Here is a 27,830-nt window from a genome sequence, read left to right as displayed (position 1 = left end):
GAAATCATTACAGCCATATATTGTCAATACGATACGGCCATTTCCACACGGTGGAGCCCAAGGCTCTGGACAAGCCTGGCTCCGAAACAGTGGGGACTGGTGGTGTGGCGCGGCGAATGGCAGTCTTGGGGAAAAAAACCGCCGCAGCCGCACGCCACCCCCCTTAAGCTGTGCATTTCCGACACGTGTCCCCGGGCGAAAACAGCTCCAGGCCGGCGGGGCGGTTGGTGCAGCGCGGTGAATCGCCTTCCTCGGAAAACCTGGTCCGAGAGGTTCGGATGTCCGGGGTTGCCCTCGGAAAGCGGGCCGGGCGTCTCCGGCCTGCCGTCCATCGGCTCGCTGGCCCACCCAAGGCCTCTGAGAGGGCTTTGCGCCGGGACAGGTTGGGCCCGAAACGTGTGTATTTCAATGAGAGCATTTTGGACCTTAACCCCCACTCCCTGGTTTGCCTATTTATAGGGGGAGGGTTGTCTCGAGCTCAGCTGAAGCTGCCAGAAATCACTACAGCAATATATTGTCCATACGATACGGCTATTCCTACACGGTGAAGCCCAAGCCTCCGGAGCGATTCCCCCTGGGGTCTGGACAAGCCCCGCTCCGGAGCGGCTGGACAAATGTGGCGGCTCGCCGCCCCGCCGGGAGGCCCTCCGGGCGCTCCGTCAATGGCGTTTTTGGAGCGGCCGGCCGACGCCTTCAGCCCAGGAGAGCGTCGGCCGGCCCGCCAGGCCTTGCCAAGAGGTGTCGGATAGGTCGTTCCCGGGCCGCAGCAGGCCCTACCGGAGAGCCCCGGGACGGTAGGTTCGGAAAAAAGTGGCGGCCCGCCGCCCAACCGGGAGGCCCTCCGGGCGCTCCGCCAGCGGCGTTTTTCGGCGCGGCCGGCCGACCCTTCATGCCCAGAGGTGTCGGAAAGGCCGTTCCCGGGGGCGCAGTTCGGCCGGACCCCGGGACGGGAGGTGCGGTGGTGCATGGCCGCAAGCCTTCTGGAGGGGCTGGAGCGGCAGCACGGCCCGCTGCGGAAGAGCAAGCGGGAGAGAGTGAGGGAGAGGGGAGCCAGGGCCCCTCGGAGAGCGGTGGGTTCTCTGCTGCCCCTGATCAGCAATATATGCAAAGTCCGGATCGGCCCGGCAACTTCCGCGGAGCAGTGGGACCGGTCCGCCCCGGGGCGGGCCGCACCCGACCTCCGCCGGGTCCCGGCAGCCCAAGGCGCACTGACGTCGCGGTGGCGTCCCAGGCCCGGAGAGCCGGCAGCGCCCCCCCCCCAGGCCGGGGCCTCGCGCAACCCCGCGGCACGCCCGCCGAGCAGGCGGCGGGCGGCGCCCCGCGGTTGCGCCAAGCCGTAGCCCTTGCGGCGGCAGACAGGATCCCCGACCGGGGATCTCCCAGACGGAGGGAGCTCAGCTTGGCCAGCCTCCCGGCTCGGCCAGCCTCCCCCCTCCGGGATCGAGGCGAGAGGAGGCCGGCGCAATGGGGCCAAAGGGCGGCATTCCAGCGGTTACCCGTGCGCTCGGGGAAGGAGAGGAAGTGCCGCCCCGGCCGGGCTGGAGAGGGCGAAGGACCGGCGGCGGGCGGCATTCCAGCGGTGGCCGGGCGGCGAGCGAGAGCAGAGAGGCGCAGGACTCCGGTGCCGTGGCCCAGCAGCCACGGCGCGGCCGAACAGTCCGGAGGGCCCGAGTTGGCGGGCCCCGGCCCCGAGGGGCTACCTGGTTGATCTCCAATGACGCGGCGGGCAGTCTGCGGGAAACCAAAGTCTTTCGGTTCCGGGGGAAGTATGGTTGCAAAGCTGAAAGATAAAGGAATTGACGGAAGGGCACCACCAGGAGTGGAGCCTGCGGCTTAATTTGACTCAACACGGGGAAACTCACCCGGCCCGGACACAGTGAGGATTGACAGATTCAGAGCTCTTTCTTGATTCTGTGGCTGGTGGTGCATGGCCGTTCTTAGTTGGTGGAACAATTTGTCTGGTTAATTGCGATAACGAACGAAACTCTGGCTTGCTAAATAGTCGTGCCGGCCGCCCCGCCGGGCGCGGACTTCTTAGACGGACAAGTGACGTTCAGCCACGCGAGATTGAGCAATAACAGGTCTGTGATGCCCTTAGATGTTCGGGGCCGCACGCGCGCTGCACTGATCATTTAGAGGAAGCAAAAGTCGTAACAAGGTTTCTGTAGGTGAACCTGCGGAAGGATCGTTACCGAGCAGAGAGAGCGTGCCCGGCCGGCCCCTTCCGTCCGCCGAGGAGGAGAGGGCCGGCCACTGTACTGTCTCCCGGGTGTAGGCGGGAGTGGCCCAAGCCGGGGTGCACCCGAGGAGCTGCGATGACACTGGCTGCAGGCGGCAACAAGGGGAGTGCCAAGAGGCCGGGAGGTTGCGGCGCGGGTCCCAGGCTCTCCGGGGAGGATGATACGGGAAATCTGCGGGCAGGCGAAGGGGCACTGGCCGGCCACGGTCTCCGCGCGGAGGGCCGAGTGGCTCCTCGGGGGAGTCCACCGTGGAGTGGCAGGTCGGCGCTGAGTATCCGCCCCACCCACGAGCACCGGTCGTCCCCCCCCCTTAGCCGAACAAGAAAGACACGGGAAGCCTCGAGGGAGCGCCCCGGAAGGAGGCCAGGCATGGCAGGCCAAGAGAGAAAAAGGGGAGGCCAGGCCCAGCCAGCGGGGACCGAGTGCTGCCGGCCCCGTGGCAGATCTCCGAGTGGACCGCCGGAGAGGGAGCGGGCGCCCAGCGCCGAGAGAGAGAGAAGAGAGAGCCCGCGCGGACGGGCCGCAGAGGGGGCCCCACTTCCTGGCAGCCTCCAAGGCGCCGGGTGGGTCCGGGAGGCGAGAGAGATAGAGACGAAGCCTATTGCGAACCCATCGACCTCAGGTCGGGCGAGAGGACCCACTCGATTTAAGAATATCACTAAGCGGAGGAAAAGAAACTAACCAAGATTCCCCCATTAGCGGCTAGCGAAGCGGGAAGAGCCCAGCGCCGAATCCCGGGCCCCCAGGAGGCCTGCGGGAACTGTGGCGTAGGGAAGTCCGGTCCGGCTGTCGCGGCGGTGCCAAGGTCCCTCTCATCGAGGCCCCCTCCGTCCCGTGGCGGGTGTCAGGCCCCTGTGGGCGCCGTCAGGCCGGCGGCCAGGGCTTCCGGGAGTCGGGTTGTTTTGTAGCGCAGTCCAAAGGCGGGTGGTTAACTCCATCCAAGGCTAAATACCGGCACGAGACCGATAGAGCATAAGTACCGTGAGGGAAAGTTGAAAAGCACTCTGAAGAGAGAGTTCAAGAGTACGTGAAGCCGTGACCCCCTAGCCGCCAGCCGCCAGCCGCCAGCCGCCAGTCCCCCGCGGCTGCGGCGGAGGAAGAGCGGGCACGCTAGGACCCGAAAGATGGTGAACTATGCCCAAGCAGGACCAAGCAAGAGGAAACTCTGGTGGAGGTCTGCAGCGATTCTTACCTGCAAATCGATCGCCCGACTTGGGTATAGGGGCAAAAGACTATTCGAACCGTCTAGTAGCTGGTTCCCTCCAAAAGTTTCCCTCAGGATAGCTGGCGCCTGGGAAAGAAAGAGAGAGAGCAGTTGCATCCGGTAGGCGAATGATTAAAGGCCTTGGGGCCGAAACGACCTCAACCTATTCTCAAACTTTAAATTGGTGCGGGGCCCTACCTGCCGGCTCAGGGCCGGGCCCTCAATGCACGGGCGCCCAGTGGGCCATTTTTGGTGAGCAGGACTGGCGCTGCAGGATGAACCGAACGCCGGGTAGGGAGCCGCATTGCAGCCGACGCTCATCAGAGCCCAGAAAAGGCGTTGGTTGATACGGGCAACAGGACGATGGCCATGGAAGTCGGAGTGTGTAACAACTCACCTGCCGAATCAACTAGCCCTGAAAATGGACGGCGCTGAGCGTGCCGCCCACACCCGGCCGTCGGGGCAGAGAAAGAGTGGGACCGCCGCCCGGGTGGTACGCCCCAACGAGTAGGAGGGCCGCCCCGGTGCACGTCGAAGTGCCGGCCACGAGGCCGCGTGCAGCCGCCGCGGGCGCAGATCTTGGTGGTGGTAGCAAATATTCGAGTGAGATCCTCGAGGGTCGAATGGCGGAGAAGGCGTCCATGTGAAGAGCAGTTGTAAATGGGACAGTCGATCCTAAGCCCCAGGGAAAATACGCCCCGACCGGAGGCGAAAGGGAATCGGGTCAATATTCCCAAACCCCCAGGCGGAGCCATCCGTTCTTCACGGCGGTCTGAGCTGCGAAGCAAGTGAGCCCGCAGACGTGTCCTAAGGCGAGCTCAGCGAGGGCGGAAACCTCGCGCAGAGCAAAAGGGCGAAAGCTCGTTTGATTTTGATTTTCAGTATGAATACGGACCGTCAAAGCGTGGCCTATTGATCCTTTTCAGTTTGGGAGTTTGAAGCAATAGGTGTCAGAAAAGTTACCACAGGGATAACTGGCCTGTGGCAGCCAAGTGTTCATAGCGACGTTGCTTTTTGATCCTTCGATGTCGGCTCTTCCTATCGTTGCGAAGCAGAATTCGCCAAGCGTTGGATTGTTCACCCATTAATAGGGAACGTGAGCTGGGTTTACACCGTCGTGAGACAGGTTAGTTTTACCCTACTGATGAGAGGTCGCCGCTACGGCAATCCTGCTCAGTACGAGAGGAACCGCAGATTCGGATCCCTGGTTCAGGCGCTCGGTGGAGAGGCCGGTGGTGCGAGGCTACCACCCGAGAGATTACGGCTGAATGCCTCCAAGTCGAAATCTCTGCCGGTGCGCGGCTACGCCGCCGGCGTACCGCACGAGGGCGGCCCGCATCAGCGCCCACCCGCTCTTGCAGGGCCGACTCCGCCAGAGTCCCTGTCCGGGGGCCGGGAGCTTCGGCGCAACCGCTGTCTTGAGAGGGACGCCAGATCACTTGCAGACGACTTGGGTATGGATCGGGCTGTTGTGCCCAGTAGAGCAGCCGCATTGCTGCGATCTGCAGAAACTAAACATTTCGATCCGAGGGATTTGCCCGCGCCGCAGACGGGCCGATCCTGGCAGGCCGATTCGGACAACGTGCCGCTGAGGAGGCAGCGTCGCCGCTGCGGGAGCGGCTTCTGGGAGAGGGGCGCCGCAACGCGGGGAGGCAGGGGTGCTGGGGTCCAGCAGCGGGGAGAGGAGGTCGAGCGCGGAGGGCCGGCTGGCGCCGCCCGGTGGCCCTCGGGCGGACCGCACTTGGAGGAGGAGACCGGGGAGGACCAGCAGCGGGCGCGGCAGGAGGGCCCCTGGGCCGGGACAGGCGGTGGGGCCCCGTCGCTAGTGGGCCGGACGTGTCCCAGACTCGGCGGTGCAGCGGGCGCAGCCGGAGGAGGGCATGCCGGAACTGACGGCGGAGTGAACGAGCACTTCTCCAGTGTCCAAAGTTTGGCTGCTGGGCTGCATGTCTGACGCGGCCGCCCCAAACTGACTTGAAATCCACGATTAATAGTGTACCCCGCAGGAGGGCTCTCGAGGAGTACCGCCCTGGTGCCGAGTTGCCAAGTCGGTCCCAATGCCATCGTGCAATCGGCTGTTCGGCACGGATTAACTGGGGCCTCCAGCCCGAGGGCGCAATCTCGCAGCGGGCGGTGTCGGTCCCGCCACGGGTGTCGGACGGGGAGCGTTACGTGGGCGCCCGCTGAGGATTTCTTCCTCGGACTCCGTTGTCCGCGAAAGGGCGAATCTCACTTCGACTCGGGCGCAAAACACGACTTGGACCCACCCGTGAACGTGTCGGTGAGGCACCCTAGCTCGCAGGAGCGTCTCTCGTCGGGGTCTGTTGGGCCCAAACGTGCGTAATTCAAACGCTGCGCGTAAATTGCCATCCGGGAAAAACCGCTGCAGCCATACACGCATATTTCAATGAGAGCATTTTGGACCTTAACCCCCCACTCCCTGGCTTGGTTATTTATTGGGGGAGGGTGGTTTCGAGCTCAGCTCCAGCTGCCAGAAATTAGTACAACCACGTATCGTCCATATAATACGGCCATTCCTTCACGGTGGAGCCCAAGTCTCCGGAGCGATTCCCCCTTGGGTCTGGACAAGCCCCGCTCCACAGCGGCTCGATGAAAGTGGCAGCTCGCTGCCCCGCCGGGAGGCCCTCCAGGCGCTCCGTCAGGGGCGTTTTCGGCGCAGCCGGCCGACCCCTCCTGCGCAGGAGAGCGTTGGCCGGCCCGCCTGGCCCTCCCCCAAGGTGTCCAGAAGGCCAATCCCGGGCCGCAGTTCCGCTGGACCCCGGGATGGGAGTTGCAACGGTGTGTGGCCGCAAGCCTTCAGGAAAGGCTGGAGCGGCAGCCCGGCCCGCTGCGGACGAGTGAACGGGAGAGAGAGAGGGTAGGGCCCCTCGGAGAGCGGCAGGTTTTTCCGCTGCCCCCGAGCAGCAATATCTGCCACGTCCGCATCGGCCCGGTAGTTTCCGCAGAGAGGAGGGACCGGCCCGCCCTGGGGCCCTGGGCCGCACCCAACCTCCCCCAAGTCCTGGCAGCCCAAGGCGCACCGTGACGGCGTCCCAGGCCCGGACAGCCAGCAGCGGCCCCCCGCGGCTGGAGCCGCGCGCGACCCCGCAGCACGCACGCCGAGCAGGGGGCGGGCAGCCCCCCGCGGTAGCGCCGAGCCGCAAGCCAGGCGGCGGCAGGCAGGATCCCCAACCGGGGACCTCCCAGATGGAGGGAGCTCAGACCGGCCAGCCTCCTGGCTGCTCCAGCCGCCCCTCCGGGATCGAGGCCAGAGGACGCGCGGCCGAAACGTTTTCTTTAAAAAAATGGAGTGTTCAAATCAGGCCGACCGCCTGGACAACTGAGCATGGAATAATGGAATAAGACCTTGGTTCTATTACGTTGGTTTTCGGAACTCGAGGAAATGATTTAGAGGGACTGACGGGGGCATTTGTATTGCGGTGTGAGAGGTGAAATTCTTGGATCGCCGCAAGACGACCGACTTCAAAAGCATTTGCCAAGAATGTTTTCATTAATCAAGAACGAAAGTTAGAGGTTCGAAGGCGATCAGATACCGCCCTAGTTCTAACCATAAACGACGCCGACTGGCAATCCAATGACGCGGAAGGCAGTCTGCCTGAAACCAAAGTATTTGGGTTCGGGGAAAAGTATGGTTGCAAAGCTGAAACTTAAAGGATTTGACGGAAGGGCACCACCAGGAGTGGAGCCTACAGCTTAATTTGACTCAACACGGGGACACAGTGAGGATTGACAGATTCAGAGCTCTTTCTTGATTGTGTTGGGTGGTGGTGCATGGCCATTCTTAGTTGGTGGAGCGATTTCTCTGGTTAATTCCAATAACGAACGAGACTCTGGCTTGCTAAATAGTCGCGCAGGACGCTGACTTCTTAGAGGGACAAGTGGCGTTCAGCCACGCGAGCTTGAGTAATAACAGGTCTGTGATGTCCCCGGCGCCTCGCTTGTGCGCCCGGAAGACAATCGACCTTGATGATTTAAGGATTAAGTAAAAGTCCTAACAAGGTCTCCGCACGTTAACCTGCGGAGAGATCATTACCGAGCAGGGAGAACGTGCCCGGCCGGCCCTCTTCCGTCCGCCGAGGCGGAGAGGCCGGCCACCGTGCTGTGTTCTGGGTGTAGGCGGGAGTGGCACACGTCCGGGGAACGCCGGAGCCCCGGCCGAGTGGGCGCAGGACTCCAAGCGCTCGCCGGGGTCCCGGGACGCCGGGGTTCGGCCTCGAATGGACCAGGGGGGTCGGTCCCTTGGGGAAAGGGGCCGCCGCGCGAGAGGCGACCGGTCCCCGCTCGGCCCTGCTTCAGCCGGTGTTTTTTTGGTTTGTTTTGGGGTTTTTTTGGCATTTCGGTTTCCGAAAGACCTGAATGCTCCGCGCCCGGGCCACCGGCGCAGTTATTAGAGGTGATAGACAGAGCCAAACCCCAAAACGAGAGGCAATTCTCGGGGGTGGATCACTTGGCTCGTGCGCCGATGAAGAACGCAGCCAACTGCAAGAATCAGAACTGGCTTGTGGCAGCCAAACGTTCATACCGACGTTGCTTTTTCATCCTTCGATGTCGGCTCTTCCTATCATTGCGAAGCAGAATTCGCCAAGCGTTGGATTGTTCATCCGTTAATAGCGAACGTGAGCTGGGTTTAGACCGTCGTGAGACAGGTTAGTTTTACCCGTCTGATGAGGGGTCGCCGCCACAGCAGTCCTGCTCAGTACGAGAGGAGCCGCAGATTCAGACCCCTGGTTTTAGTGCTGGGGAGAGACCGCTGGTGCTACCTACCGAGAGATTACGGCTGAATGCCTTGAAGTCGAAATCTCTGCCGGTACGCGGCGGCGCCGCCGTCGTCCGGCCCGAGGGCGGCCCGCATCAGCGCTCACTCGCTCTTGCATTGGGGGGCCTGGCCGAAGCTGCCGACCCCGCCTGCGGCCCCTGCCCGGGGGCCGGGGGCTGGGAGCTCTGGTGGAAGCAAAACCGCCGTCTCGAGAGGTCCGCCAGATCACTTGCAGACGACTTGGGTATGGATCGGGGTGTCGTGCACAGTAGAGAAGCCGCTTCGCTGCGATCTGCTGAAACTAAACCTTTCGATCCGAGGGATTTGCCCGCGCCGCAGACGGGCCGATCCTGGCGGGCAGCGAGGTGGGGGCGGCGGGTTGGGGCGGCGGGGAGGGTTGTGGAGGGCCGGCCGGCAGGTGGCCTTCGGGTTGGCCAGACCCAGAGGAGGAGGAGACCGGGGAGGACCAGTGGCGGGGGAGGAGCGGGACTGACGGCGGAGTGAACCGGCGCCCGCCCGGCGGCCCGGGATGAGCTGCTGGGCCGCAAGTCTGAGGGGGCCGCCCAAAACTGACTTGAAATCCTGGGTTGGCAGTATATCCCGCAGGAGGGCTATGGGGGAGTAGTACCGTATTTCAATTGGAGCATTTTGGACCTTAGCCCCACTCCCTGGAGTGGGAAGGTGGTCTCAAGCTCAGCTCCAGCTGCAAGAAATCAGTACAGCCATATATTGTCCATACGATACGGCCATTTCCACACGGTGGAGCCCAAGGCGCCGTAGCGATTTTCCCTCTGGTCTGGACAAGCCTGGCTCCGGAGCGGCGGGGACTGGTGGTGCGGTGCGGCGAATTGCCATCCTGGGGAAAGAAAAACCCACCGCAGCCGCACACCGTCCCCCTAAAGCCGTGAATTTCCGACACACTTCCCCGGGCGAAAACGGCTCCAGGCCGGCAGGGCGGGTAGTGCGGCGCGGTGAATCACCTTCCTCGGAAAACCTGGTCCGAGAGGTTCGGATGTCCGGGGTTGCCCGCGAAAAGCGGGCCGGGCGTCTCCGGCCTGCCGTCCATCGGCTCGCTGGCCCACCCAAGGCCTCTGAGAGGGCTTTGCACCGGGACAGGTTGGGCCCAAAACGTGCGTATTTCAATGAGAGGATTTATGACCTTAACCCCCACTCCCTGGTTTGCCTATTTATAGGGGGAGGGCGGTCTCGAGCTCAGTTCAGGCTACAAGAAATCAGTACAGCCATATATTGTCCATACAATACGGCTATTCCTACACGGTCGAGCCCAATCCTCTGGAGCGATTCCCCCTGGGGTCTGGACAAGCCCCGCTCCGGAGCGGCTCGACAAAGTGGCGGCTCGCCGCCCCGCCGGGAGGCCAACCGGGCGCTCCGTCAATGGCGTTTTTGGCGCGGCCGGCCCGCCAGGCCTTGCCGCGAGGATTCGGAAAGGCCGCTCACAGGCCGCGGCTGGCCCTGCCGGAGAGCCCCGGCTGGTCCGGCTGCCCCCTCCGGAATTGAGGCGAGAGGAGGCCGGTGCACCGGGCCGACGGGCGGCATTCCAGCAGCCACCCGCGTGCCCGGGGAAGGAGAGGAAGTGCGGTCTGGGCCAGAGAGGGCGAGGGATCGCCGGCGTGCGGCATTCAAGCGGAGGTCGGGTGCCGAGCGAGAGCAGAGAGGCGCAGGACTCCGGCGCCGCGGCCCGGCAGCTGCGGCGCGGCCGAGCAGTCCGGAGGGCCCGAGGTGGCGGGCCCCGGCCACAAGGGGTACCTTGTTGATCATGCCCGTAGTCAAAGATTGTCTCAAAGATTAAGCCATGCATGTCTAAGTAAAAGCTTTACTAAGCAAAACTGCGGATGGCTCATTAAATCAGTTATGCTACATGGATAACTCCCGGCGCTCGCCGGGGGCCCAGGGACGCCGGGGCTCGGCCTCCAATGGTCCGGGGGGGTCGGTGAGACGCGGTCGGAGAGGCCCCCCTTGGGGAAAGGGGCTGCCGTGCGAGAGGCGACCGGTCCCCTCTCGGCAGGGCTCCCGCCGGTGTTTTTTTTTCGGATTTCCGAAAACGAGGGAAAATTCTCGACGGTGGATCACTGGGCTCGTGCGCCGATGAATAACGCAGCCAGCTGCGAGAATCAGTGTGAATTGCAGAACGCAGTGATCATCGGCCAGGGGCACCGGCCGGGTGTGTTCTCCACGGGGAGGGCCGAGTCGAGCCCGGGTGAGTCCGCCGTGGCATGGCAGGTCGGCGCTGAGTATCCGCCCCACCCACGAGCGCCGGTCGTCCCCCTGAGCGGAACAAGAAAGACACGGGCGGCCTCGAGGGAGCGCGTCGGAAGGAGGCCAGGCAGGCAGGCAGGGCAGGCCAAGAGTGCAGCCGGCCCCGTGGCAGATCTCCGAGTGGACTGCTGGAGAGGGAGCGGGCGCCCAGCGCCGAGAGAGAGAGAAGAGAGCCCGCGCGGTCGGGCCACGGAGGGGGGCCCCCTTCCTGGTAGCCGCCGAGGCGCCAGGTGGGCCCCAAGAGGCAAGAGAGAGAGACAGAGACGAGGCCTATTGCAAACCCATCGACCTCAGGTTGGACGAGAGGACCCGCTCGATTTAAGCATATCACTAAGCGGAGGAAAGGAAACTAACCAAGACTCCCCTAGTAACGGCTAGCGAAGCGTGAAGAGCTTAGCGCCGAATCCCCGGGCCCCTGGCGGGCCCACGGGAACTGTGGCGTAGGGAAGTCCATGGCTTCCGGGAGTTGGGTTGTTCTGTAGCGCAACCAAAAGGCGGGTGGTAAACTCCATCCAAGGTTAAATACCGGCACGAGACTGATAGAGCCGTACCGTGAGGGAAAGTTGAAAAGCACTCTGAAGAGAGAGTTCAAGAGTACGTGAAGCTGTCGGGAAGCAAACGGGAGGGCCGTGCAGATCGGGCCGGGAAAAATCAGCGCGGCCGGCACGGTGCCCTCTGCGGTCCCGCACCCCCTAGCCGCCAGACGCCAGCTCCCCGCGGCTGCAGCGGAGGAAGAGCGGGCACGCTAGGACCCGAAACATGGTGAACTATGCCTGATGTGGGCTCTGCCTATCATTGCAAAGCAGAATTCGCCAAGTGTTGGATTGTTCACCCATTAATAGGGAATGTGAGCTGGGTTTAGACCGTTGTGAGATGAGAGGTCGCCACCACGGCATTCCTGCTCAGTTCAAGAGGAACCGCAGATTCGGACACTGGTTCAGGCGCTCGGGGAAAGGCCGGTGGTGCAAGTCTACCACCCGAGAGATTACGGCTGAATGCCTCTAAGTCGAAATCTCTGCCGGTGCGCAGCGACGCCGCCGGCGTCCCGCCCGAGGGTGGCCCGAATCAGCGCCCACCCGCTCTTCCATTGGAGGGCCAGGCCGACGCCGCCGACTCCGCCGCAGTCCATGTCCGGGGGCTGGGAGCTCCGGCAGAACCGCCGTCTCGAGAGGTCCGCCAGATCACTTGCAGACGACTTGGGTATGGATCGGGGTGTCGTGCACAGTAGAGCAGCCGCTTCGCTGCGATCTGCTGAAACTAAACCTTTCGATCCAAGGGATTTGCCCGCGCCGCAGACGGGCCGATCCCTTCGGGCCGGGTCGGACAACGTGCCGCGGAGGAGGCAGCGTCACCGCCGCGGGAGCTGCTTCTGAGAGAGGGGCACCGCCACGCGGGGAGGCGGGGGTGGTGGGGTCCAGCAGCGGGGAGAGGAGGTCGAGCGCGGAGGGCCGGCCGGCGCCGCCCGGTGGCCCTCGGGCGGACTGCACTTGGAGGAGGAGACCGGGGAAGACCGGGGAGTGAACGAAAGCTTCCCCGGTGTCAGAAGATTGGCTGCTGGGCTGCATACCTGACGCGACCGCCCCAAACTGATTTGAAATCCACGGTTAATAGTGTACCCCGCAGGAAGGCTCTCGGGGAGTTGCCAAGTCGGTCCCAATGCAATTGTGCGATCAGCTGTTCGGCACGGATGAACCATGGCTTCCAGCCCGAGGGCGGCATCTGGCAGCGGGCGGCGTCGCTCCCGCTGTGGGTGCCGGACGGGTAGCGTTACGTGGGCGCCCGCTGAAGATTTCTTTCTCGGACTTCGTGTTCCGCGAAATGTCGCATCTCCAGTTACGCTTGGACTCGGGCGCTAAAACCGACTCGGCCCCACCCGTGAGCGCGTCGGTGAGGCACCCTAGCTCGCAAGAGCGTCTCTCTTCGGGGTCTGTTGGGCCCGAAACACTACAAATTTCTCCCGTTTAAACGAATCTGAGTTAGACCTCTCTAACTCGGAAAGAAAACATCCATTCTGAAATAACAGCTTTCCCCAATGGACAATTTTTTTGCCCCCTTGTGGTTATAAACCAGTGTCCTATGCTTTTGACCTCTGCTAAGGGTACCTGTCCTTGGTACAAAGTAAATGACACATTTGTGTCATCCTTTGCTGGTTGTGGTCATTCATTGCTTTATTGATCACTGGCTTGATGCTGCGTAGTGATATGAAAATCAAAAAATAAGAATTTAGAGTTCATTGTCACGTACATTTAAAATCTATATGAAATGTTTGGTGCACATTGTGTCATTAGTTAAAATGCAATATTCTGGGCCTTTTTTTGTTCCTTTCATGATGGAGTCTCCAAAGTAAATTGGCTTCCATATAAGGGCAAGGTTAAGGTGACTTCCTAATCTTCATTATCGATCAATTTACAGTCTTGGTGCAGTTCTACAAATGTTCAGTTTCTAAAGAAGGAAAAATGACAGCAAAATTCTCAGTTGGATGTTGCGTCCAGACATTCGATGAGTTGGGAAGATGGTGTGCAGCTGAAGTAGTAAAAAATGAAGAATGGGCATACTTAGTGAGTTTTATTGGATATACTGTGCTTGATATCTGGGTGGATGAACGTTCCTTAAGACATCCAGTACCACCCTATGAAGAGTATCATCAGAGACGTAAGTAACATGCTCATGTTCCATTTTAACATTCAACTGTTGGTCTACCGGTATATCCGAAAGAAGTATGATTTAAAAAAAATAATATGTATTTCCAAAAGATACCAGTACTTGTACAAAGAATTTATAAACAAATAACAAATTCGTTATTTCTTTTTAAATGCACTCTACATGTGTCTCAAAGAAAAACCCAATTAAGAATGATTAGTAAATCGGAATATTTGCGGCAGGCAAGTTGTCTGTGGTACCTGTTGATGTAATGAAATTCCATAAAACCCTAGAAAGTCGTCCCGTTTTCATAAATCACAGAATTCTACCTTTGAATATTCTACAGTTTAACACGGGTGAGCATTACAGCCAACAAATATCATATAGCTTTGTTAAAGAAAACCGCAGGCAAGCAACAAAAAATCACTGTCACAAAAGGAAGCGGTACAGTTTTTGAGAGAGTGCCAGCAGAGCGACCAGGTTGAAACAAGTGATGGACACAAAGGCACTATTCTAACAGTGGATCCCTTCAAAAGGATCTTTGTCCTGCATGATGGAATAGCAGTAAACCTTGAAAACATTTCATTTCCAGGTAAAGATTACTCGATAAATGTTTTAGGGTTTCCTACATACATCTTGGTCATGCATTTTTTAAACTTCTTCCAAAAAAACCCTGGAAAAGTCAGTAAATGTAGTTTTCCAGGAAATTAAGTTTTCTGTGAAAACCCAGTTTTCACAATCAAAAGAGCAATTTAATAAAAAGTTGACTCTCGTGTTAGATTTAATTTAATTAATTTGATATGTTTTCTGCTAACTTTATACTAGTTAATGAAATCTGTTTGGACTGTATACAATAAAACATGCCATAATCAGAAGGGATCACAGAAACTTTTTATAAATCCCGAAATTTGTATTGGTAGTTTCCAGTTCGGGTTATATCTTTTACAAAAAGCCCAAAATTGCGGTCTTATTTGGAAAGACAATGAGAGCTGGGCGAACAGTTTTACTATTTTTGATATATCTTTGGGAAAAGGCACATAAAAACAAATCTTGACTAAAACCCATAAATTGAAACAAAAAGTGATCAACTGGCCAAAATCTTGAATTTCTGGCGAAAAGACCGGAGACAAACCTCCTCCGGGATTCAACATGCGGCGCTATTTCGGTCTGATTTTTCACGGCTTTCTATGCGTGCACTGAACTAAAGGAAGCCCATTTGAAGACAAGGTAATATCGACAACGTTTGCAGCCCCGGTGCAGGCAACCAAAGTCCTTCGGGCCTCTAACCCCCCAGCGGCAACTTAAAAAAGAACAAAACAAAACAAAAAAGCAGAGTGCTCTTGGGTCATTCAGCTTTCTATTGATTTGCAATTTTAAGTAGGTTACTTAACCAATGAACTTTCTAATTATTCACCAACCAACCCCTTAAAAAAGTGAACGCTACCAAGTCTGTCATCCGAAGCCATTTTTCAAATGACATCCCTCCACCTTTTCAGTCTCTTGGAACAATTTGCCAGTAGCATTTTGCTGTGCTTGGCCCTGGGATGGGAGAGCTCGAATGTGGAGAGTTCATTCTGGGTCATTCTTCCACAATCCCACAATTTCTTCTGCCACACAATCTCCTCTTTTTCAAATAAACTCTAGGGATACATTTTCAGCGCCTCGGTTTGGCGAAGAGTTCTCCCTGAATTGGGCAAAGCACCCCTATGGGCGCGTATTTTGGTATAGTACAACCTTTAAGAGTTGAGACTGTCAGGACGGACTCGCAGTCGGGGACTTTGCCATATTGATGCGCGCGCATTAATTCAAATTTGTCAAGGAAGAGCTGCCAGTGAGATTTGTGTGCAGGCCAATTGTGCATTTTTGCTACATAATGTACTATTGTAGCGTTTTGATCGCTCAGTCTTTGCAGAGCAAAATTCTGTGCGGTATAACTTGGTTAATAATGGTTTTGTTATCTACGTAAATATGAAGGACCCGAAGCAATTCTCTGAAATTGCCAAATGGTTAAGCTCGTGGTTATCAGATCGTCAGATCGTCGAATCCCATCGGTGACTTTTATTTTCCCAAAGCTTGCTGTCAGTCAGTAGCTATAAGAGACTCTAATTCACCCCGCCAAATACCAACAGTACCTTAGCCCACGGGGTAAGCTCTTCTGCTGGGACTGGCCGCGAAGTCCAGGTGAGCGCCTTAGTACAGGTTCGAGACGTATGGCCGACTCGGCGGCCAGGGCTTAGGGGCTTGTCTCGTTTCCTCCCTTGCATGGTCGCTCAAACTCTTTTTAGAGTTAAATGGATGGGCAGGGAGGAAGTGTGGTGGGCCGGGAACCCCGAGATCCCAGAAGAGTCCTATATGGAAGCCGGTAACTGCGATTCCTTGCGAATTTCAGGAGTCCGTGCGCCTGAATGCTTGGTCAACACCACATAACTTTTATATTTTTCCCTCACTTTTTTTTTTATTTCGTGAGCGCAAATCTCTAAAGGCAATATTCTGGGTTGAATACACGGATCACTCTTTATATTCATAATCTACATTTCTTAAATGTTCGACAATAAAACCGATTTCAACCATGTTGGGGTCCATTTCTGCCTAGTGATCTCAATCGAAAAAACAGCGACGTATCTCTATGTGAATTTTTATTATTGACGGTGCAAGAGAAAGAGATCAAGGGGCGGCACAGTCTGGCACCTTATTTCATTGACAGAAGAACATTTAGTACAATTTCGCTTGCTTTCAACTGCAGAATCACTTGATATTTTCAAACAGAAATCCTCACAAAAGACATGCATGTCCCACTTATATTGGATTAATCTTCTTGCGTCACGCCAACAGATCTGCTCCCCCAAATACAAGCACAAAACTGGTCAAACAAAAGCAAAACAAACAAACAATCCCTATAGTTCTTTGAATTTCAACAACAGAAAATGACAGAGAATCCACTGGATGTCGAATCAGTAAAGATTTGGGTTTTACCCTAATCACGTCCCAAAAGCTGTATACAGCCTCTGTATCACGGCGCACTCCATTCAGTTTTGTTTTTATCTCCACGTAACCCACGTTACATTTAATTTTGGCAAGACCGAAACTTCATGTTGTGATTTATATCTAGAGCCTCACTGGCCCTAAATTTTATGTCCGTATTCGAGTTACAAAAAGGGACAAGGGAAAAAATTCACCCAAGTTACTTGGTCAAGAATATGTCTCTTTTCGAACTCAAATAGAACACTACCAAAATTTACCTGCCATTTCTCAAAACTTAAGAAAATATCAAATGCAAGTATTGACCATTCCGTATTTCTCTAGGTGCTTTGCATGAAAACAGAATGATGAAACACCGTCTTTGGAGTTACTATGAACTCCTGCAAAAGAGTTGTGATTGTACACACACAACACAATGTAGGCCCATATTCTTCCTATTTCTTTAACTCGGGTACAATTTGTCTAAAATGTACCTTTTTATTCAACCGCAGGCCTTGAGAATCGAAACCTTGACTTAACACTGGCTTGAACACAGACTGACGTATGTGAAATGGCATAAATGATGACGTGATCTTGTGATTTATAAATAAAATGTAACTTGGATAAAGATGCAAGATAATTTGTCAAAGAGGATATTAGATTTGGAAATCTGAATTTCCAACTTCTTATTTCAATGACAGCTACAATTAAATTGTTTTCATGTAAAACCTCAAAATGCACATTTTTGTCTCAAGTAACCTTGCTTTTAACTTTTGTTTCCCTATTTTCAAAGGGTGCTCTAATTGATGATTGATGTTTCGTTTTCACGGTAACGACCATTGCCATATTCAAGCGCAACAGCCATGTTTTCTCAGTTAGGGTTGGGGCTAGGGCTAGGATAAAAGGGTTGGGGTTAGGGATAGGGTTGAGGTACAGAGAGGGGTAGGGTAAGGGTTAGGGTTGGTATTGTGGTTAGGGCAAGGTTTAGGGATATATAGGTTTGTGGTTAGGGTTAGAGTACGGTTAGGATAATAAGGTTGGGGTTAGGGATAGGGTTAGGGTTACAGATAGGGTTAGGGGTAGGGTGAGGGTTAGGATTGGGGTTGTGGTTAGGGTTATATTTAGTGATATATATGTTTGTGGTTAGGGTTAGGGGTTAAGGGTAGTATAATAGGGGTTGGGGTTAGGGATAGGGTATCAGATAGGGTCAGGGCTGTGGTTAAGGATAGGGTAAGGGTTAGGATTGGGGGTTGTGGCTAGGGTTAGTGATATATAAGTTTGTGATTAGGGCTAGGTTTAGGGTTAGGGTTAAGGGTAAGGGTTAAGATTGGGGTTGTGGCTAGGGTTAGGGTTAAGGTAAGGATTAGGGTTAGGGGTGGGGTAAGGGTTAGGATTGAGGATGTGGTTAGGGTTAGATTTAGTGATATATAGGTTTGTGGTTAGGGCTACGGTTAGGGTTAGAGTAAGGGTTAGTGGTAGGGATACGGTAAGGGTTGTGGTTAGGGTTAGGCTTAGCGATACATAGGTTTGTGGTTAGGGGTAGGGCTAGGGTTAGGATAATAAGGTTAGGGATAGGGTTAGGGTTACAGATAGGGTTAGGAGTATGGGTAGGGTGAGGGTTACGATTGGAGATTTGGTTGGGGTTAGATTACCTGATATATATGTTCGTGGTTAGGGTTAGTTTTAGGGGTAGTATAATAGGGTTGGGTTAGGGATAGGGTTACAGATAGGGTTAGGGTTGGGGTTAGGGATGGGGTAAGGGTTAGGATTGGGGTTGTGGCTAGGGTTAGGGTTAAGGTAAGGATTAGGGTTAGGGGTGGGGTAAGGGTTAGGATTGAGGATGTGGTTAGGGTTAGATTTAGTGATATATAGGTTTGTGATTAGGGCTACGGTTAGGGTTAGAGTAAGGGTTAGTGGTAGGGATACGGTTAGGGTTGTGGTTAGGGTTAGGCTTAGCGACATATAGGTTTGTGGTTAGGGGTAGGGCTTGGGTTAGGATAATAAGGTTAGGGATAGGGTTAGGGTTACATATAGGGTTAGGAGTATGGGTAGGGTGAGGGTTACGATTGGGGATTTGGTTGGGGTTAGATTTACTGATATATATGTTTGTGGTTAGGGTTAGTTTTAGGGGCAGTATAATAGGGTTGGGGTTAAGGATAGGGTTACAGATAGGGTTAGGGTTGGGGTTAGGGATGGGGTAAGGGTTAGGATTGGGGTTGTGGCTAGGGTTTGTGATATAAAGGTTTGTGGTTAGGGCTAGGGTTAGGGTTAGAGTAAGAGTAAAGGTTAGGGGTAGGATAAGGGTTAGGATTGGGGTTGTGGTTAGGGTTAGATGTAGTGATATATAGGTTTGTGGTTAGAGTTAGGGTTAGGGGTAGGGTAAGTGTTAGGATCGGGGTTGTGGTTAGGGTTAGTGATATAAAGATTTGTGGTTAGGGCTAGGGTTAGGGTTAGAGTAAGTGTTAGGAGTAGGGTAAGGGTTGAGATTGGGGTTGTGGTTAGATTTAGTTATATATAGGTTTGTTGTTAGGGTTAGGCTTAGGGGTTGGATAATAGTGTTTGAGTGATATATTTGGATTACAGATAGGGTTACTGGTAGGGTTAGGGATAGGGTGAGGGTTAGGATTGGGATTGTGGTTAGGGCTAGTGATATATAGGTTTGTGGTTAGGGCTAGGGTTGTGGTTAGGGTTAGAGTAAGGGTTAGGGTTAGGGTAGCTGTATGGTAAGGGTTAGGATTGGGGTTGTGGTCGGATTTAGTGATATATAGGTTGGTGGTTAGGGTTACGGATATATAGGTTTGTGGTTATGGTTAGGGACGGTAGGGTGAGGGATATTCTTGGTGTTAAGGTTAGGATATCGTGAGTGTTGGCGATTGGGTTAGAGAATGAGACAGTCAGGATCAACATTTGACACAACTCAAAATACGACAACTCGAGTCAACATATTAAAAATATATCATAAAAATGACAGGAACAGTGCTCACTTTTCAAGTAAAGAGGCTTGCATCACACGGCAAAATATCTAAATAACTAAACCATGTATCAAATCCACCACACAAATGAACAGTGTAGTCCTGTTTATCAGACAGATTTTGCAGACAGTGGGGTCAGCTTCACGTAGGGTTGCCATTGTCCTTTTGAAGCCCTCCAGCTCCATGTGGTAGCTACTCTTGACTTCTTTGCACTAAAAAATGAATACACAAAGAATATATGTACTAAATGTTAGTAACAAACAGTCAATCTGAGGCTGTCAATCAAGGCACAGCGGCAGCAGCAAATTGAAATAATCAACTTTCAAATTGACTATTTATACAGAATAAAGTTAATGAAATGAATGCATCCTTTTGCTCGTACAAATTGTTGAGAACCATTTATCGAAAACCATCGCATGAACATCAACTCTACCTTTCTTTAGAAACAAAGACTCACCTGTACAAGCTGAATATCAACAATCTTGTTGGCGTTGAGTTCTATTGCAGTGTAGTTCCCATATTTAGCGGAGTGGCCTGGACTATCTGCCTGTCCATCCCCGCCGATGACTAGCGCTTGACTATAAGCTTTCAGACGAAGCTTTACTTCGGTGATGTGTTGTGTCCACACCGCTTCAACTGATGGCAAGAGGTGTCTCTTCTGGTGGGAGAAAAAAGTGCGCAGCAAAATAAAAGCTGCCCCCTTTGCTGGGCTGGCACCAGCAAACAGGAAAGCTGCAGAGAGTAGCAGATTTCCTGCAGGTGTTGCACCCAGCCATGGCTGGGAACTCCAGGTCGTCCCCCTGGACTTGCAGGCCCCTCATCGCTGAAAAACAGAAACGAACGTCCCCACAGTTCATTTCATCAGACTGATCTTCCGTGAACCGCACTTGAAACACGTCCTGAAAAGTTGGAAGAGCTCCCCCTCGAACACAGTGTACTTTGGATGATCTTGAGGAAGAACATCCGGTGATATTGGTAATGGTCTGTGGAGTTCTTTTCCTTCTGTTTATGAAAGATCAATGGCATTTGGATAAACCAAGGTGATACCACGGTGAGTGTAGGAATGAAAAGTAGTTTCTACTCTGCGATGAGAGAAGGTTAATTATAAATTTAAAAAAACATTTCGCTTTGTTTCTGTTGTAACCTTATAAAATAAATTCTAGTTTCATATACTGCATCTATCGTACTTACTTTTTGAATGACCGGGTGCGACAAGGTTCTGAAGATGATGACGAAGATGATGATGAGGATGGTTCATAGTCGGAGGAATCATCACGCTCTTGTTCCTCTTCTAAGTCTTCCTCTTCTAATTCTTCAACTTCTGCATCATCAAGCAGCTTGCATTGTATTCCAGTTTCGCTGACTTCGGAAACAGCTTGTATTCTGGCATCGGTATCTATCAGAATATCGGTATCTATAAATTTGTTGTTTATCATGAACTGTGACGAGAACAATAAAACCGAATAAGAAGAAAAAATGTCATTTATCAATTAATATGATAACAAAAATAGACATTTCAAATGCATTTTGATACTTACGTATATTGCAACAAAGAATTTTCACTGGATCAGTCTGACAAGCAGCATCCACATTCTGTACATGTAAAAGAAGAAAATGAAAGTTATTTAAAAAAAATTTCCAGAGAGAAAAATTGAAAGAACAATACCTATTTGTTCCTCTTGAATGTTCAACAATAGTTGAAGGGAGTAAGTGATTGTGATGGACTTACCGACACAACTGGAGTTATGCTACGAGCACTTACAGTACACTCTGGGTCTGGCACACTTTCTATGCACAAGGTTCTATCTCTAACCTTTCGGACCTGGTTGCTCTCTCTTCTGGCTTGTTTCCGTGGAAGCACATCCTCCATAACCTGATAGCAGTTTCCAATGAAAGAAAACAAATTAAATGAAATTAATCCTTGTTAAAATGAATAGGAGAAATAGTTCAGTAAAACAACAGTGTCATTTATAAACTACCACAGTTGTGCTTATATAATGAAAAATATATTGAAAGGCAGAAGAAACAAAATCAGGTGCGGAAACCTTACGGCTAATGATATTGTTGCTTCTCATCTTCATGGCACACACATGAATGTCACGATCAGTAAGGCTCATGCTGATTGAAAAAGAACTGCACCTTGCATATTAGTGAGTGACCAGATTAATGTCAACAGGAAAGTGTTAACCGATTTCAACCCTGCCCCGTCATTAGCCTATCAAAATGTACAAATATCAAAGTAGGCTACTATTTCTGTACAGTGTTTCTAGCTTTAAGATCAACAGAATAAACAACCAAAATTAACAAAACGTGTACAAAACGATTACATGCACCATGCCATTATGAAACTAACGTGAATGCATGGCGAGTGAGTAAGTTTGCCTATTTATAGGGAGGAGGGTGTTCTCGAGCTCATAGGAATAGGGTGGCATGGAGGCAGGGGTAGTGGGGTCCAGCAGCAGGGGGAGGAGGTCGAGCGCAGGAGGCCAGCCGGCGCCCAGTGGCCCTAGGGCGGACCGGACTTGGAGGAGGAGACCGGGGAGGACCAGCGCCGGGAGGGCCCCCGGGCCGGGCCGGGCGCCGGGGCCCCGTCGCTGGTGGGCCGGAGGTGTCCGGGACTCGGCGGTGCAGCGGGCGTAGGATTGGGTGCTGGGCTGCATGTCTGACGCAGCAGCACCAAACTGACTTGGAATCCACGGTTAATAGTGTACCCCGCAGGAAGGCTCTGGGGAATAGAACTTACTAAACTTATAAAACTTTTCGGGAAAAATTAATCAGCAAACAACACATTGTGACAAACACTTCAGTAAAAAAAAGTCCCGTATGATAAACTTCAGTAAAAAATCAGAGAAGGGTAAAGGTAAATCAAGACAGTCTGCTAAATGTTTCAATGTTGAAAAAAGGTTGTTTTATTTTTACGCAAATCTAAAAGAAAACGTTTGAGTACTAGTACTCACAAGATTTCATTCTCTGAACAAGCAAAGTTATTTGGTTACTTCTGCAAAGAGTATTCAGTGCTGTCTAATGTAGAAAAATACAAATACCTCGAAATGTGGGAAGCAAAAAAGAAGCCGAGTATCGAGCAGAAAAAAAACAAAAACTGAAGTGGAGGATTACAACGCTAATATTGCTCCTTTTTACAGAAATCTTTAATTCAAAAATTGGATTATAACCACATATGCCTCACGTGATTATCCCCGCATGCACAGGACAAGAGAACTGAACTCAGGGACAGGTGGACACTCGCATTCTAACTTTTGTGTCGATTGTCCTGAGCAGCCGTTAATTGAACTTGACACAGTTCAGGTTGTTCCCGCCCGAAGCTGGTGACGTGGAACTGCCAAAAATTACATTGCGCACAATCAAAGTATAGCTACTCAGCAATATATGGAAATAGTTCCCGCCCGAAGCTGGTGACGCGGAACTGCAAGTATATCTTACATTGCGTTTCAGGCAAAGTGTAGCTAGTCAGCAAAAATTACAGAGATTGTTCCCACCCGAGCCTGGTGACGCGGAACAGCAACTCATATCAGCAAATACATAGAGCTATCAGCAAAAAATGTATGAAAAGCAATTATCTTATCAGCATTTGTTTCTGCCCAAAGCACATGGCGGGGTAAATTAATTTTGGAATGTACCTGCGCGGTACAAAGCAAATTCAAACATACATCTAGCAGAATGCAAAATTACCCAACTTTCATGAACAAATCAACAAGGATTTACTCCAGCATACAACAACTTTGGGCCAACCATCAAACACTGGGATCGGACAGCAATGTTCACGATGTGCGGCCCGACTTGGGCTTACACTGGGTTCCAGGAACAACAGCCAACTAATGAGCATTTTCAACAACCACTTACAGCTATTTATATCAAACGACAGAAGTTAGTGAGTACGAAATGGCTTTTCTTAATTGGCCCTTAATAATCTAGTGACTTCCCCGACAAAGGAAGGGATCAAGCCGTTCCTTTCGGCACATTCCCATAAGTGTCGTAAATAAGAATACAGTGCCTTAAAACCGAGGTCAATTTCCGATCCCTGAATGAAATTCACGCCAAACGGGCTTGTTGCTGAATAAAGTCGGCAACATGACCACCGCCAAATAGACCTCAGGTGGTGGTATTAACGCCGCGGACGACCGCTGGATCTGGGGGTGAGCGTTTCGAAATAATGAATGAACGAACGCGTTCAGCGAACGTCGCGTACGCTCGAGGGAACTCTGCTTTAGGGCGTGAGGGTAAGTTTGGCGGGGCAGTAACTCTGAATAAAAATGGCAGTATGCGGCAGTACGTCTCTGGTCAAATTGATGTACTGCCGTGCTAGAATACTCAGTAAATGTTTGTGTACAAGCCCCAGGTCGTTGGCGGATAATGACGTCATGTAAGATCGGAACTGCCGACCACGCTTCCAACAGGAAATCGGAGAACTGGAACATCTGGAGTCTTCGCCGTCCCATCTAGTGGATACAGGCCAGCCGATTAAGACGCTCTCCCCAGGGCGATGACCCCACCACCCGAGCACACCAGCACACAGAGCCGTCCCCAATGACCCACACAGTTGGCTTGGCAGGGGCCAATGCTCGCTAGAAAAATGAAAAAAAAAATCGGAACAAAACACGAGCAAAGTACTTAAGCTAATACAACATGTAACGTTCAATGGAAAATAGCTGGGGTAATCCGAATGTAACGTCGGTAAGCCCTAGACTTCCAACGCCCCAAAATTTGAACATCATCCTCAGACACACCTGCCATAGCCGCAGACGTAGCTGCCCCTATGCGAAAAGAATGAGAGGTAAATCTGGCGTCGTAAAGCCCTATAAACTCAAGGGCACGACGGAGTACCCGACAAACTGGTAACGCGTGACAGGACGCCCATCGAAATGCGACAAAAACGGGCCATGGGGGGATTTGGAACAGGCAAGATAGGACAAAGTCGCCCGGACGGGGCACATCATGTTGTGCCGGATATGCGCTGCTGGGATGGAAACTACATAACCATGGCCATATTGATCTGTTTTCGAGTGACGTAGGATAAGTTCGACCCTTAAAGGGGAATCTTTGACGGTATCATCATACCCACACAAAGGGCTAGAAGATTGGTGGGATTTGGTAGAGAATTCCCCAATGCGAAGCAACCCAAAAAATGCAAGTAAGGAAGCACTTGGAAAAGCTAAGCCTCGAAATTACCCGAGCAAACGGCCTGCAAGGCTGGGACCGTACGACATAAAATATCATAAGTGATAGGGCACCGTCGGTCGCAACGACTACTACTCCTACGACATCCCTCCAGAAAACGTTTGACCAGAAAATGCTTAGTTAAATCAGGATAACTCATTACCTGCAAATTGGAGGAAACCCCGTGACGTAAGAGGTAATCGTTGTGGGGGCATACCCAGATACCGACAAAAATGCAATAAATCGAACTATCTGAAGCAGGGAGGGGGAGTGCGCGGCGTCGAAACCATGGGTTTGACTAAGCCATTGAAAAAGATGCCAAGCCCTCTGATAAGACAAGTTCGTGGGGGGCCACCGCGTCATGCAAAAGACCTTGGACCTCTAACTGAAGACACTCCACAGGTTGTCGGGCAAGGGGGTCATATCGCGGTCTGCAGCGGGTGCGAGATGACGAAATCTGGTCATCTGAAAACGTGAAAGAGCATCAGCAATGCCATTATCGAGGCATGGAACATGCTGAGATCGAAACTGGGTATTATATGTGAAACATGGCACTAGGCGTCGCACCAAACGCATCCTTAAGTGACATTTAGACGTTTGTCTGTAGATGACACTAACTACAGCCTGATTATCACACCAAAATATCACACGTTTATTATGTAATGGGACAGCCCAAAGCTGGACCGCTAGCACAATAGCGAATAACTCCAAGCAGGCAATAGAAAGTTACTGACTTTCTACATGCTTGGGTCACTTCCCTTGACACCAGTGCGTAGCAAAGTAAGCCCCAAAACCAATTTCAGCAGAAGCATCAGTGTACATGTGCAATTGGTCACTATTGTACCATACCGAATCCGGAAACATTATCGTTCCGCTAAAATGTGACAAAAACTGCTGCCACGCCAGCGAGTCTGCTCGTGCACTTGAAGTGATGCGAATTTTGTGATGAGGTTTGGAGATACCCCTAGCTAGCTCATGCAAACGACGCAGAACGGGTCTTACCGCCTTACAAACAGAATTGAGACGACCTAGCAGGGACCGAAGATTGCCCAGCGTGATTTCCTTCTGATCAAGCACACTAGCAATCGTATTTTGTAAAGCAACTTGCTTATCAGTCGGGATTTGAATCTGTCGTGCAACCGTATCCGTCGCTAAACCCAGGAAGGTGACGTTCGTAGCTGAACTTTCGTTTTTTTTCCTCCGCGATTGTTACCCCAAATCGCTGACAAACTACTCTGAAAGATTGGAGGGAACGTGCGCATGACTAGCCCCAACAAACAGGAAATCATCTAGATAATGGACAATATTTGGAGATTCGGCCACCTCACGAGTACAGTACTCAAGGAAAGTACTGAACCGCTCGAACGTAAAACAGGATATAGCACAGCCCATAAGCATGCATTTATCGAAATAAAATTGGCCGTTGCGGGATAAACCAAGCAAATCAAAATCGCTTGGATGGACGGGAAGTAAACGAATGACCGACTTAATATCTGACTTAGCCATCAGGGCACTGCGTGATAAACCTGCGATCATACTTATCGCCTCATCAAAACTCGTGTATGAAACGGTGGTGTCTGCGGGATGAATGAAATCATTCACCGATTTGCCGATAGGGGGCGACAAATTATGGATTAACCGAAATTCACCCGGAGTCTGTTTGGGCACCAGGCCCATAGGTGAACAACGGAAATGAGGAAGAGGCTGGGACAAAAACGGGCCAGCAATGCGACCCAAAGAAACTTCACGATTAATTTCTGACTGCAGAATGTTGGGATGTTTGCGAGCAAATGCAGAATTACGACCTGAATAGCCTACCCGGAAACTGCGCAAAAGACCTTCTTGCAAAATGTGGGAGTCCTGAGTATTAGGGTAAGCCCGTAAAAACGGAGCATACTACTTAGTTTTACCGGGGTTGATGCTAGCTGTGACGCGAGACTGTGAGTTTCCCCGACAACGGGTTGCGGGGTTGCCAAATGCCCTGCAGGTGGAGCAGCGATGTGCGAAGCGACACAAGGGGCGATTGCACTGACCGCAGTTGAAGTCGTTACATGTAGGTTGACCAACCCCGGCGACTGGGCGCTGACCAGGCCCAAAATTTGACCAGGGGGTGGCGGCAGTGGAGGGGGCACGCTCGCGTTGCTGGTACGGACGAAAATTATGCTGGTGCGAAACGGGCACACCAAGCAGCACCAGCCAAAGTTCGGCATCAATAGTTGCCCAAGAGCGCGACGGCACACGCGCCTGGCGCAATCGAAACTGGATGTCGTACTCGCACCAACCATACCCCACATGTCGAAATGCTGCAGATCGAATAGTGTCTGCGTACTTCAGTAACGAACGACCATGGGTAGGATTCGGCAACAAATGCACAGATGCAAAAAATATATGCGCTGACGTCCACTGCTCGATAGACGTAATACGCGGGGCCTGCTTATGGGGACGAATCTACCAAAGTGGGGACTCATTGGACCCGATTGTAAAAAGCGTCTTGACAAAGGAATTATCCAAGCCCGCGCCGCGCGACGAGATTAACAAGGTTCCGAATTCTACGTACCCCCCCTCCAAATTTTGTCTTTTAGATGTTGAGGAATCGCGGCCCCGAGATTGTCACAGACGCTAGTTACGGCCATATTCGAATCGGAAGAGGAGATAATTGACAATGTGTTTAGAGCTGAAGTTCCCGACACCACGGGCGTGAAACTGGAAGGTTGCGGGGCTAATTCAAAAGGAGTAGCAGCAGGGGACTTGCCCGGCTCCAAAGTTTGCGCCGAACTCCCTCCAGGCCGACTGATGGTAGCGGGCGCTGGCGTTGCATGGGTAGACTCAACACTTGCACTCTCTGGAATCATTCCAACCGTAGCCAACGGCATAATAAGTGGTATCCGGACCGGGCGATGCAAGCCCCGGTGCACTACACCCTGCAAGGGCCGCGACCACCGACGCATCTTGACGGGAAGACTTGCGAGGCCGCCCCCGAGAACGCTTCGCTCCATCCGTCGGCCCAGAAGGAGCCCGCCGCTTGGAATTGGCGCGGGGCATAACTAACAAAATAGCTTTTGCAAAACAGACAGATTTTCTCTTTTCCAACCAAACGCCACGGCGGCCCAAGCAACAGTGACCGGGAGGAACTCTCTCCAGTGCTACTAAAATTTTTAACGTCACGCCAGTAAGGCACCAAGTCAAAATAGAAACAGTTCGTGAAGTGGGAAACGATACATAAAAGATAATCTCCTTAACCGCTTCAGAGTAAAGCGGGCAACGACAGGGCATCACTAGCGTAATGCTTGTGGTTTGATGAACGCCACTCCTGGGTGATGTTTTCTAACAATAGAGAGCTTTAAGGATTACACTCCATTGTGGCCGGTGGTTGAGCCATTAGAGCTGTTTATCAACAGCTGAGACCCCAGCCCATTGATATGTCAACAATTTGGGGGGTTGGGGATGGGTTTATACTACCGTTTACATGGATAAGGATTTTTTTCCTTCAGTTTGCCACGCTACCCTTACCAACATTAGTGGACCTTTCTTATTTCACTTTTTAGATTGAATTTGAAATCCTGTAATTGTTGCATCTATAATTTTCT

The 27,830-nt window shown here is 52.6% G+C and overlaps 3 pseudogenes; 2 read left to right on the top strand and 1 right to left on the bottom strand.

The window, feature by feature from the left end:
- Positions 1-2,853: 2,853 nt before the first annotated feature.
- LOC147797317 (large subunit ribosomal RNA) lies at positions 2,854-4,982 on the top strand (annotated as a pseudogene).
- Positions 4,983-10,292: 5,310 nt separating this feature from the next.
- LOC147797316 (5.8S ribosomal RNA) lies at positions 10,293-10,427 on the top strand (annotated as a pseudogene).
- Positions 10,428-26,139: 15,712 nt separating this feature from the next.
- On the bottom strand, positions 26,140-27,601 carry LOC147797315 (uncharacterized; annotated as a pseudogene).
- Positions 27,602-27,830: the final 229 nt, after the last annotated feature.

Source organism: Acanthaster planci, linkage group LG11, assembly GCF_054643075.1.
Source record: "Acanthaster planci isolate LZ-2023a linkage group LG11, COTS_SCS, whole genome shotgun sequence".
In the NCBI taxonomy this organism is placed as follows: Eukaryota; Metazoa; Echinodermata; class Asteroidea; order Valvatida; family Acanthasteridae; genus Acanthaster; species Acanthaster planci.
Note: the sequence above shows the minus strand (reverse complement) of the source record. Positions and strands in the feature narration are given on the sequence as shown.